This window comes from Bufo bufo, chromosome 2 (genome assembly GCF_905171765.1).
Source record: "Bufo bufo chromosome 2, aBufBuf1.1, whole genome shotgun sequence".
In the NCBI taxonomy this organism is placed as follows: Eukaryota; Metazoa; Chordata; class Amphibia; order Anura; family Bufonidae; genus Bufo; species Bufo bufo.
This window is the reverse complement of record NC_053390.1, coordinates 676,414,975-676,428,226: the sequence shown is the minus strand read 5'-3', so window position 1 is coordinate 676,428,226 and position 13,252 is coordinate 676,414,975.

Below are 13,252 nucleotides of genomic sequence, written 5' to 3'. Positions count from 1 at the left end.
GCCTACTGCTGATCTGACCATCAAAAAAATTATGGGCGAGGGCCTGCTGCTGAGCTGACCATCAAAAAAATTATGGTTGAGGGTCTGCTGATGAGCTGACTCTCTAAAACATTAGGGGCGAGTGCCTGCTGTTGATCTAAACCATGGAAAAAAATTATGGGCGAGGGCCTGCTGCTGAGCTGACCATCTAAAACATTATGGGCGAGGGCCTACTGCTGAGCTGACCATCTAAAACATTAGGGGTGAGAGTCTGCTGCTGATCTGACCATTTAAAACATTAGGGGCGAGTGTCTGCTGCTGAGCTGACCATCGAAAAAATTATGGTTGGGGGCCTGCTGCTGAGCTGACCTTAAAAAAAATTATGGTTGAGGTCCTGCTTCTAAGCTAACCATCGAAAAAATTGTGGTTCAGGTCCTGCTTCTGAGCTGACCATCGAAAAAATTATGGTTGAGGGCCTGCTGCTGAGCTGACCATCGAAAAAATATGGTTGAGGGCCTGCTGCTGAGCTGACCATCGAAAAAATTATGGTTGAGGTCTTGCTGCTGAGCTGACCCTCTAAAACATTAGGAGCGAGGGCAGCCTAATAAGCATGCTGATATGATGGAGGAGGAGGAGGAGGACTAGAAAAGGAAGACTGAACCATATACCCTTTTTAGTGGTGGAAGGGGTGCATAGGAATACAGTGTATTCAATATACCATAAAAGCCACATTTAAAGTGCCTTTATGTTCAGTCGCTTTCCTCTGGTGGAGTAGAGAAGTCAGGGGCAATCCAGGCCTTGTTCATTTTGATAAGAGTCAACCTGTCAGCATTTTCATTTGACAGTCGGATGCGCTTATCAGTTATTATGTGTCACCGCCAGTTCTGTGAGAAGGTCTAGCAGATGTTTTTCTCTACCTCTTGTATGATGTTCTTTGTTTTGGTTTCACTTTCTCATCTCCTTTCCTTCTGCCAGGTGTCACTTATTTAGACTAATCGTCTTCCTTTATATTCCCTCCCATACTGCCTCACTTTGCGGTTTATACTACTTCCTGGATGAAGTGTTCACTGCTGGAGGCAGCTTCTGCTGTTTATTCAGATAAGTCTTTTACTTTATTTTGTTTCCTTGCTGGCTTGATTCTAGGTGACCCTGACTCTGTCCGTATTAAGTGCAGGGAGCCGGTGGTCATGTCCCCTCACTATTATAGGGTTTTCAGGTGTCACACAGTCTTAGGTACGGGGGCATGCAATCGTCTACCATACAGACCCTTGCATGTGCATAGCAGTCAGGGAGAGCTCTTAGGGTTTTTAGGGCTCACCTATAAGCTTCTTAGTTTGGGATCAAGCCAGTCGCTTGTTTATTTATATGTTCCAGCTATCTGCTAACTTCATCCGTGACATTATGCCCCAAGCAGCACTAAATACCCGCTCTGACAAAATGACAGGGCAGGCCAGCACCTCCAAGGCGTAGAGCGCCAGTTCGTGCCAGGTGGACACCCAATAGTTGTAAGGCACAGAGGGATCATTGAGGATGCTAACACTGTCTGCTACGTACTCCTTCACCATCTTCCAAAACTTTTCTCTCCTTGTGAATCTAGGCCGCACATCAGGGTGAGGTTGCTGGCGGGGTGTCATGAAACTGTCCCAGGCCTTGGAGAGTGTTGCCTTGCCTCTGTTGGAACTGCTGTGTGTTCCCCTCATCTCCCCTCCTCGGTTGGCCAAGGAACTAAGTACTTTGCTGCCAGCGTTGTCAGCTGGAAATTTTTGGAGCAATATTTCCACAAGGACCTTCTGGTATTGCACCAATATGCTAGTCCTCTCAACCACAGGAATGAGAGATGAGAAGTTCTCTTTGTAGTGGTGGTAGAGAAGGGTGAACAACCAGTAATCGGTGTTGGCCAAAATGCGTATAACGCAAGGGTCACGGGAAAGGCAGGATAACATAAAGTCAGCCATGTGTGCCAGAGTCCCAACAGACAAGACTTTGCTGTCCTCATCAGGAGGATGACTCTCAATCTCCTTATCCTCTTCCTCCTCTTCGGCCCATCCACGCTGAACAGATAGAATAAACCTGCTGTGGGTACTACCCTCTGTAGCAGAGGCAACCTTCTCCTGCTCCTCCTCCTCATCATCATCCAAATATTTTGTGAATATTTTGTAGAATATTCGTCGAATATTCGCAAATTTGAAAATTCACGATTTATTTTTTTTACTTGAAAAATCGGAAAGGTAATGATTGTGTAATATGCGAATTTTTGTAATTCGAATTTTCGGATTCAAATTTTTTATTGCGAATTTTTCAACTTACAACTATTAGACAAAGAAGATTATAGCACTATATTAGCTAAATTGCTCTATATATATTTTTTTTCTAATATTCTCTATATTGCTATATTTGTAATATTCTAAAACAAGACTATATAGCAATATAGCGAATATAAAAAAAAAAAAAACGAATATAGAGCAAAATTCGCAAACACTACTACTCCTAAAGTCAAGTATATTGCAGCCTTCTTATTGGCCCACAAGCTAGAAGCAGTGAGGGATCATGTGTACTGATAAAAAAAAAAAAAAAATCGGGGAAAAAGAAAAAAAATCGGAAAAATAAATTTAAATATATGAAATTACGAATATATATAACTATATTCGAAATATTCGTGAATTTTTGAAGTACCTATATTCGCAATAAAAATTCAAAATTCGAATATTCGTGATCAACACTAACCTTCACCAGTAGCTCAGGCAAATTGGGGTAGGTTTTGAAAAACCGCTGAACCACAAAGTTGAACACGTAGGCTCGGCATGGTATGTGTGTGAGCTTGCCGAGCTCTAAAGCCGCCACCAAGTTACGGCCATTATCAGACACAACCATGCCTGGTTTTAGTTTGAGTGGCGAGAGCCACAGCTCAGTCTGGTCCCTTATACCCTGCCACAGCTCTGCGGCGGTGTGCTGTTTGACCCATAAGCATATCAGCATCAGCACAGCCTGGTGCCGCTTCTCCACTGCAGTGCTACACTTCTTCCAGCTACCGACTGATGACTGACTGGTGCTGCACGCGGAGAAATCGGAGGTGGAAGTGGAGGAGGAGGCAGAGGAGGAGAAGGGGGGGTTGCAGCCACTAATGTAGGTGGTGGTGGAAACCCTGTTAGAAGTAGGGCCCGCAATCCTTGGCGTTGGTAGCACCTGTGCCATCCCAGGGTACAACTCGCTCCCGGCTTCCACAATGTTCACCCAGTGTGCCGTCAGGGAAATGTAGCGTCCCTGGCCAAAAGCACTTGTCCATGTGTCAGTAATTAAGTGGACCTTTCCAATAACTGCGTTGGTCAGGGCACGGGTGATATTACAGGACACATGCTAGTGTAAGGCTGGGACTGCACACAGTGAAAAATATTGGCGGCTGGGGACAGAGTAACATGGGACGGCCACCACCATCAGGCTGCGGAAGGCCTCAGTGTCCACAAGCCTAAATAGCAACATTTCCAGGGCCAGCAATTTGGAAAGGTGCGCATTTAGTACTATGGCCTCTGGGTGGGTGGCTGGGTATTGTGCTTTCGTTCAAAGGCCTAAGATATAGACATCTGTACGCTGCGCTGGGACACAGAAGTGGATGTGCTAACTGATGGTGCTTGTGAAGGTCCAGGTGCATGGTGGGAGGCATCCGGGCCTGCGTCTTGGACAGGGGATTGGCCAGCACATTACATCGGGGAAGAGAAGGCAGTGGTGTGACCCTCAGACACTGATTGTGGACCCAGGCGTTCGGCCTACCTATTAGGGTGCTTTGATGCCATGTGGCGGATCATGCTGGTGGTGGTGAGGTTGCTAGTGTTCATGACCCTACCATTTTGGTACAGCACATGTTGCAAATGACAATTCTGTTATCGTCTGCACTTTACTCAAAAAAGCGCCAGACTGCAGAACACCTCGCACTTGGCAAGGAAGTTTGCTGCAAGGGGGTGCTCCGGGGAACAGTTGCAGGCCTGTTTCGTGTGACCTGTCTTATCCCTTTTGCCACCCCACTGCCTCTTCCAGCCTGTTGCGGTGCTGCGGACCCCTCCCCCTCTGTACTGCTGTCCTGTTCTCCACCTCCATCTTCTTCTGACTGTGCATGCTCAGGAGTTTGGGAATCAGGGCACAAGATCTCCTCATGTCCCTCTTCAAGCGGGCTTGGCGAGAGTCCCAAATTAAGGAATGGCGATGAAAAGAGCTCCTTGTAATATCCGAGTGTGGGATCACTTGTTTGCAAAGACTGTCCATGGTGGGAGGAAGGAGGATAAGGGTGAGGATTCTGTTGACCAGACTCTTGGCTACTGAGACTGGACTTTGTGGAAGACAGGGTGGTGCTTAACTGACTGGAAGCATTATCTGCTGCAATCCAACCGACCACCTGGTCGCACTGGTGTCCTGCGCCGCCTTGCAAACTGGGACATGAAGCTAGGTATCATGGATGAGTGTGTTTATTGTGCTCTGGCAGCAGGCACAGTTTCACCGTGCTTAGGGCCACGGCCTCTGCGTGCACCATCAGCAGCACAGCCACTTCCAAGTCCCTTACTGCTCACCTTGTGCATATTAAATGGTATATATGCTTGCAAGTATGTCACACGTACAGTAGCGCAGGTTTTGTAAGTGTATGCGCAAATAAAGTACACAGAATGTCACAGATATTTTAAGGATGCGCAAACGTTACACAGGAGGTATAGCGCAAGTAATGTCGCTGTCACTACTGGCTAATAAATAATTACACTGATTTAATGTCACTGATATTTAGGTTGCACAAACATTATACAGGAGGTATAGCGCAAGTAATGTTGCTGTCACCACCAGCTAATAAAAAATGACACTGAATGAATGTCACTGATATTTAGACAGGAGATGTAGGCAAGACAATGTCTCTGTCTGCAGTGGCCAAACAATTGCAAGCTATTTAGCGCAGGTTGCGCTAAAAAATATATTGTTGCGCGGATCTGCTACATATGCTTTGGTCTTGTCCAGTAATAGGTAACTTCTGGGAAGGAGTACTGAACATGATTAACAGTAATATTATGCTGAGACTTCAAAAGGATCCCAAGGTGTGTGTGTTGGGGTATGTGTCAGATATTGGAGGGACTGAGTCAGTTAAGGTAGCGGTGGGGAGGCTGTTGTATGTGGCCAGGAAATTGGTGGCTCTGAGGTGGATCCAGGGGAGTCCGCCCACATTGGATGAGTTTGTGCGGAAGGTGCATGACATGTTGATGTTGGAAAAAGATGTGTTTGTGAAGAGAGGTTGTCCTCTAAAGTTTGAGAAACTATGGAGTGAATGGTTATCTCACACTCATGTTGTTATCTAGGCTTTCTTGAGGGGTTCACGATTTGTTCATGGGGGGGAGGAGGGGGTGGGGGGATATGGGTTGGGGGGAAGGGAGGGAGAGGGTGGTTGCTAGGATAAATGCATCTATTGTCTAAATTTTGGTCCTACGTTTCTATACATTATGTACCGCTGTATGGTGACCCTTGTATGATGTTATCATATGTTACTGCTGTATACTGACTCTGCATTTTGAAAAGAAAAAAGACAATATATTGTTTTGAAATAAGATGCTTTTATTTGATTAATAAAAACGATTTGATTAAAAAATATATATATATATATATTGTTGCCAGATACAACAATAGTCCTTAAAAGGACTTTTGGGTCTCTCTAACAATTCCACGCAATTTAGCGCAGGTTGCGCTAATAATTATATTGCTGCCAGATACAACAATAGCCCTTAAAAGGACTTTTGGGTCTCTAACAAGTTTTTTCAATAAACATATTAGTATTTCACCCCCTACACTATCTGTCCCTTCTTCAGCACAGCTCTCCCTGACTAAGACTGAGCCAAACACGTGTCATCGGGTGCTATATAGCACCCAATGACGCGTTCTGACCAGCCAATCACTGTAATGCCAGTAGCGAACATTACTGAATTGGAGAAGAGCTGCAGGAGATCCCTCTGATTGTAATACTATGACCCTCAGAGAGTTTAATCTCCCGGTTAAAAGTAATTTTCATCCTCCACCAAACATTAGCGTTATTGAAGCATATATTTCATTGGTACAAAAGGACATGCAAAAACTTAAAGAAGAGCACTCCCAGATTAAGTTTAGGTCTAACCTCACTAGAACGGAGAAAGAAACATTAACCAAATTAAGTAATAAGAGTGAAATTACAATTAAACCTGCCGATAAAGGGGGAGCTATTGTCATCATGGACACGGTAAAGTATGAACAAGAGATTAGGAGACAACTCAATGATACTTCAGTATACCGCCACATCGACCATGATCCAAAATTTGAGATATCTCGAAAAATTTAACTTTTGGTCGATGATGCATATGCTGAAGATATCATTGATAACTTACTACATGATTACCTAATTATGACACATCCCGTTACCCCGGTATTATATATCTTACCCAAGATTCATAAGGACAGGAATAATCCGCCAGGACGCCCTATTGTATCTGGCATTAATTCAGTCTTTTCACCATTAGCGATTTTTCTGGATGGCGTCCTCCAGAAATTCGCAACAAATGCTACCTCCTACGTTAGGGACACTACCCACTTCCTACTCAAATTGAAAGATCTAACATTTCAGACAGGAGACATACTAGTATCCTTTGATGTTGTCAGCCTTTACACCAGTATAGATCACGACAAGGGCCTAGAGGCAGTTAGACACACCTTACATAACTCCGAGTTTGCACCGGAAACAGTGAACTTTGTTTTGGCATTATTAGAGATCATACTGACCTGTAATTATTTCATGTTTAAAAATAAATTCTTTATACAATGCAGGGGGACCGCGATGGGATCTAATGTCGCGCCATCCTACGCCAATATTTATATGTCACACTTTGAGAGTCTGTTTGTGTATCCATCCAGCTTCTTCAACAAAGTAAGGGGCTTGATGAGATACATTGATGACATATTTTTTATATGGACAGGCTCTGAATTAGAACTACAGAAGTTCAATGACTACTTGAATAATATCCACCCAGGCCTTAAATTTACCAGAGTCAGCTCCACGACCCAATTACAATTCCTGGACACACTAGTGTATGTACAGGGCCACACACTTGATACAGACATTCATATAAAGAAAACAGATAAAAATAATATTTTACAATACAACAGTTCACATCCGTATAGTCAGTTTCTACGGGTTCGTAGAATTGTCAGTGAGGAAGGGAGGGTAGAAACCAGACTCCAAGAAATTAACCAAAAATTCACCAAGAGAGGTTACCCCCCACAGTTTACTAAGAAACACCAGGATAGAGCCCTTAAGACGAAAAGACAAACATTGCTTGAGAGAGGCAAGGACAACTCAAAAGCAAAATGTAGAATCCCTTTTGTCTCCCGATATACAATGTTGAATAATCAGGTTGCCACAGTAATTAGGAAGAACTGGAAACTCCTTGCCCAAGCCTTCCCGAACACCCCAAAATTTCAAAATCCTCCCCTGTTTTCATATAGGAGAGGCCGTAATGCCAGGGATAAATTGGTACATGCTGACAGATCCCCTTGTATACAGCAACAAAAAGAAAAACGGGTTGTTATCCGTGTTTGGGTTGTTGCCACTGTAACAGCATGATCAAAGGAAAAACCTTTGTACATCCCCATACAGGAAAAAGATATGAAATTAGACAGTTCTATACGTGTAACTCTTCGTATGTTATCTATATACTCCAATGCCCATGTGGACTCATATATGTGGGGGAAACTACACAGGAGGTTAAAAGGAGATTAACACAGCATAAGTCTAAGATACGCAAAGAAGCCTTAGATCTCCCGTTCCCGGAACATTTTTATAAGTCTGGACATAATGTATCACAATTAAGGTTCCAGATTATTGATGGAGTGTTATAACTACGGAGGGGAGGAGATCGAGAAACCCTCCTCAAGCAACTGGAACTAAAATGGATCTATAGACTTAATACGCTAGAGCCTAAGGGTCTCAACAGAGACTTTAATCTGGGGGTCTTTCTATGAGGAATCCGAATTTGTCATTTCTTCTTTTGTATAAATGAGCTTTTTATCTTTGTAACTAAGTTCCGTGCCCAACAATGCTTTTGTTGTGTTGTTTATGTCTAAACTTATGTTTGTGGGTTACACATTTTTCACACTAATTTAACTCTTTTTCAGGAATGGTCTCCCTGAAGCCCTTCACGCTCCACGCCATTTTCTCTGGATGCCTCTGCGGTCATGTAGCTCAGCCATCTCCTTGTTAACACTCTGGTGACCAATATTGGCCTGTGGGGAGTCCTAATAAATAGTTTGATTTCTCTGGGTGTATTTAGATGTGTGTGTGGACGGCCGCGGTTTGTCACCGGGGCAGTTGTCATTTATTCAATGATCAGCCTGGGGGACAATCTCTGCGACCGTGATCCCCTGATGGAGGACGTATGTCCCATCTGGTGACACAGATGGGGTATGGTCACCACTAGGAGGGGAAGCATGTATGGTTATGTGGTGTCCTCATAGGGGCGTATGACTGAGTGAAGCCGGTGGTCGCCCTGGAGGAACCACATATAGCCTAGGGGGTATCTTGGCTGGGAGCCGGTGATCTACGAAATGACCGGGTTCCCAATCTGACCCCCTCTAAACACCAGAGGATTGAAAAGAAAACTTGACAGGGCTTCCCACCACTCACTTTTTGAGCCACCAAGTGATTAGACGATTCAGACGATTGCCTGGTGATGCGGATGGCTCACAACTCACCTTGTGGGCATCTGCGTTCCCGTGGCAACCACTGACGTCATCCCCATGCGACACAATCTGCCGTGTGCCGTGCCGGGGAACGAAGTAATCTGCCTCCCCCGACATTGGCAACAGCTGACGTCACAGGGGAACCTTTTTTCTATTGGCTGAACACAGACGCGAGCGCATGCGCATTGGTGAAGCAGGCACACCGGCATTTGGCGCGCTTCCCCACACTACATGGACGTAGAGCGAGGATTCAGTGGAACGATCTCCACTCGTGAGGTACCTTTATGTTACATTAGGCCATTTGCTGAACTGAATAATTCACGTATGTTTTAACACATCACACTTGTTCAGATAGGATATAATCCTTTATATGTATATATGAAGATCTATAGGTTTATTGGCTCTTGTGTACCATCCCACTTGGGGGATGGACATCCCCATCCACTTTTGCATTATTTAACCCCTTAAGGACTCAGCCCTATTTCACCTTAAGGACTTGGCCATTTTTTGCAAATCTGACCAGTGTCACTTTAAGTCCTGATAACTTTAAAACGCTTTGACTTATCCAGGCTGTTTTTTCGTCACATATTGTACTTCATGACACTGGTAAAATGAAGTCAAAAAAATAAATTTTTATTTATAAAAAAAATACCAAATTTACCAAAAATCTGTAAAAAAAATTGCAAATTTCCAAGTTCGAATTTCTCTACTTCTATAATACATAGTAATACCTCAAAAAATAGTTATTACTTTACATTCCCCATATGTCTACTTCATGTTTGGATCATTTTGGGAATGATATTTTATTTTCTGGGGATGTTACAAGTCTTAGAAGTTTAAAAGCAAATCTTGAAATTTTTCTGAAATTTTCAAAAACCCAATTTTTAGGGACTAGTTCAGATCTGAAGTCACTTTGCGAGGCTTACATAATAGAAACCACCCAAAAATGACCCCATTCTATAAATTACACCCCTCAAGGTATTCAAAACTGATTTTACAAACGTCGTTAACCCTTTAGGTGTTCCACAAGAATTAATGGAAAATAGAGATACAATTTCAAAATTTCACTTTTTTGGCAGATTTTCCATTTTTATAATTTTTTTCCAGATACAAAGCAAGGGTTAACAGCCAAACCAAACTCAATATTTTTGGCCCTGGTTCTGTAGTTTACAGAAACACCCCATATGTGGTCGTAAACCGCTGTATGGGCACACGGCAGGGCGCATAAGGAAAGGAATGCCATACAGTTTTTGGAAGGCAGGTTTTGCTGGACTGGTTTTTTTGACACCTTGTCCCATTTGAAGCCCCCCTGATGCACCCCTAGAGTAGAAACTCCATAAAAGTGACCCCATCTAAGAAACTACACCCCTCAAGGTATTCAAAACTGATTTTACAAACATTGTTAACCCTTTAGGTGTTCCACAAGAATTAATGGAAAATAGAGATACAATTTCAAAATTTCACTTTTTTGGCAGATTTTCCATTTTAATAATTTTTTTCCAGTTACAAAGCAAGGGTTAACAGCCAAACCAAACTAAATATTTTTGGACCTGATTCTGTAGTTTACAGAAACAGCCCATATGTGGTCGTAAACCGCTGTACTAGCACACGGCAGGGTGCAGAAGGTAAGTAATGCCATACGGTTTTTGGAAGGCCGATTTTGTTGGACTGGTTTTTTTGACACCATGTCCCATTTGAAGCCCCCCTGATGCACCCCTAGAGTAGAAACTCCAAAAAAGTGACCCCATTTTAGAAACTAAGGGATAGGGTGGCAGTATTGTTGGTACTAGTTTAGAGTACATATGATTTTTGGTTGCTCTATATTACACTTTTTGTGAGGCAAGGTAACAAGAAATAGCTGTTTTGGCACCGTTTTTATTTTTTGTTATTTACAACATTCGTCTGACAGGTTAGATCATGTGATATTTTTATAGACCAGGTTGTCATGGACGCTGCGATACCTAATGTATACTTTTTTTTTATTTATGTAAGTTTTACACAATGATTTCATTTTTGAAGCAAAATAAATCATGTTTTAGTGTTTCTGTAGTGTGAGAGCCATAATTTTTTCATAGGGTATGATTTTTGTGGGATGAGATGAAGGTTTTATTGCCACTATTTTGGGTTGCGTGTGAGTTTTTGATCGCTTGCTATTACACTTTTTGTGATGTAAGCTGACAAAAGTTTTTATTTTTTATTTTTTACGGTGTTCATCTGAGGGGTTAGGTCATGTGATATTTTTATAGAGCCGGTCGATACGGACGCGGCGATACCTAATATGTATACTTTTTTTTTTATTTATGTAAGTTTTACACAATAATATCCTTTTTGAAACAAAAAAAAATCATGTTTTAGTGTCTCCATATTCTGAGAGCCATAGTTTTTTCAGTTTTTGTGCGATTATCTTAGGTAGGGTCTCATTTTTTGCGAGATGAGATGACGGTTTGATTGGCACTATTTTGGGGTGCATATGACTTTTTGATCGCTTCCTATCACACTTTTTGTGATGTAAGGTGACAAAAAATTGTTTATTTGGCACAGTTTTTATTTTTTATATTTTACGGTGTTCATCTCAGGGGTTAGGTCATGTGATATTGTCGGTTGATACGGACGCGGTGATATATAATATGTATACTTTTTATTTATTTATGTAAATTTTATACAATAACAGTTTTTTAAAACAAAAAAAATTATGTTTTAGTGTCTCCATATTCTGAGCCATATTTTTTTTATTTTTTGAGCGATTGTCTCAGGTAGGGGTTCATTTTTTGTGGGATGAGGTGACGGTTAGATTGGTACTATTTTGGTGGGAAAATGCCTTTTTCATCGCTTGCTGTTGTACTTTTTGTGATGTAAGGTGACAAAAAATGGTTTATTTAGCACAGTTTTTTTTTTTTTTTTTTACGATGTTCATCTGAGGGGTTAGGTCATGTGATATGTTTATAGAGCCGGTCAATACGGACAACGCGATACCTAATATGTATACTTTTTTTCCCCCCTATCTTTTACCAATTTATTTTAACTTTATTTAGGGAAAATTATGTTTTTGTTTATTTTTACTTGAAACTTAATTTTTGGGGGGGAAAAACTTTATTTTTTCAACTTTTTTTTTTCACTTTATTTTTTGTCCCACTTTGGGACTTGAACTTTTGGGGGTCTAATCCCCTTTACAATGCATTCTTCTGTATTGGAATCCCCTTTACAATGCATACTTCTATATTGGAATGCATTGGCTGTATGAGTAATACTGTGTGTATTACTCATACAGCTTCCGGCCTGTGAGATCCAAGGGGCTGGATCTCACAGGCTCGTCACCGGAAGGCAGCGCTGACGCCTAAAGGAAGGCATCACGCTGCCTTCCATGCCATCGGGTCCCCCCTACAGCCGCATGGGGACCCGATGGCACCGCAAACCTCAGGTTAAGCCGCAAACCGCAGGTCTGAATTGACCTGCGGTTTGCTGCGATCGCCGATGCGCCCCCCCCCCCCCCCCCCCCGGCATTGCGACAGGATGCCCGCTGAATGATTTCAGCGGACATCATGTTCCGATTAACCCCCGCCGCGCCGCAATGTAGTTTTAAAGTTAGGACATACCGGTACGTCATGGGTCCTTAAGGACTCGGCAAACATGGCGTACCGGTACGTCCTAAGTCCTTAAGGGGTTAAGGCACCTGTTTGGTAACTTGTTTCACTGCTTGAGAAAGACCGGAGACGGTCGAAACGTCGCTTTAACCATGCTGTTTTGTGAATAAACCACCGTCTTTATTTTCTACACTGGCGAGTGCTGCGGATTATTATACTTCAATTATACATTGGGACCTCTGGCCAGGATCCCCACCTGCATGCACCACCACTTTTAAAGATATGTTTAATGACTTTCCCAAATTGGGATCAGTAGTGCTGCCAAAACCCTATTTTGTATACCTGATTGTATATTTGGGCATACATATCGGCATGCATATTACCGATCCACGTGATCTCACTACCCTGCCCACTACTGGATCTTCATATTGAAGGACTTATTTCACATCTTCTATAGGCGTTATGTATTCAGCACCCCAATTCTTCGCTTTCGGTACTTTTGTTTGATTCTTTATGTAATCCAATTGATACTGTGACTCCGCTGGTTTCCTTACATTGAATTACGAGTACGACCTATACAGTGAATCCATTTTTTCCAGTTACAAAGCAAGGGGTAACAGCCAAACAAAACTCAATATTTATGGCCCTGATTCTGTAGTTTACAGAAACACCCCATATGTGGTCGCGCTATTTTGTGGCAACATGGATAAGTTTGTGTGGAAAAATACAGCTGCTACCCGCAGTCAAACTCCATCCTCTCCGGTACATACGACTTCGGACCCTATTATGGATACTTCAAAGGCGACAGCCAAAGCTATCTCTAAACTACTAATGCCATGCATTGATACTCATTGTATCTCAAGTAATGGCTCATAACACCTGCCTATCTGAAGTCGAGCAGAGAGTTTCTGATCTAGAGGACATGGTGCACGCATGTCGCGAACAACTGGAAGAAAAGGAGCAATTGC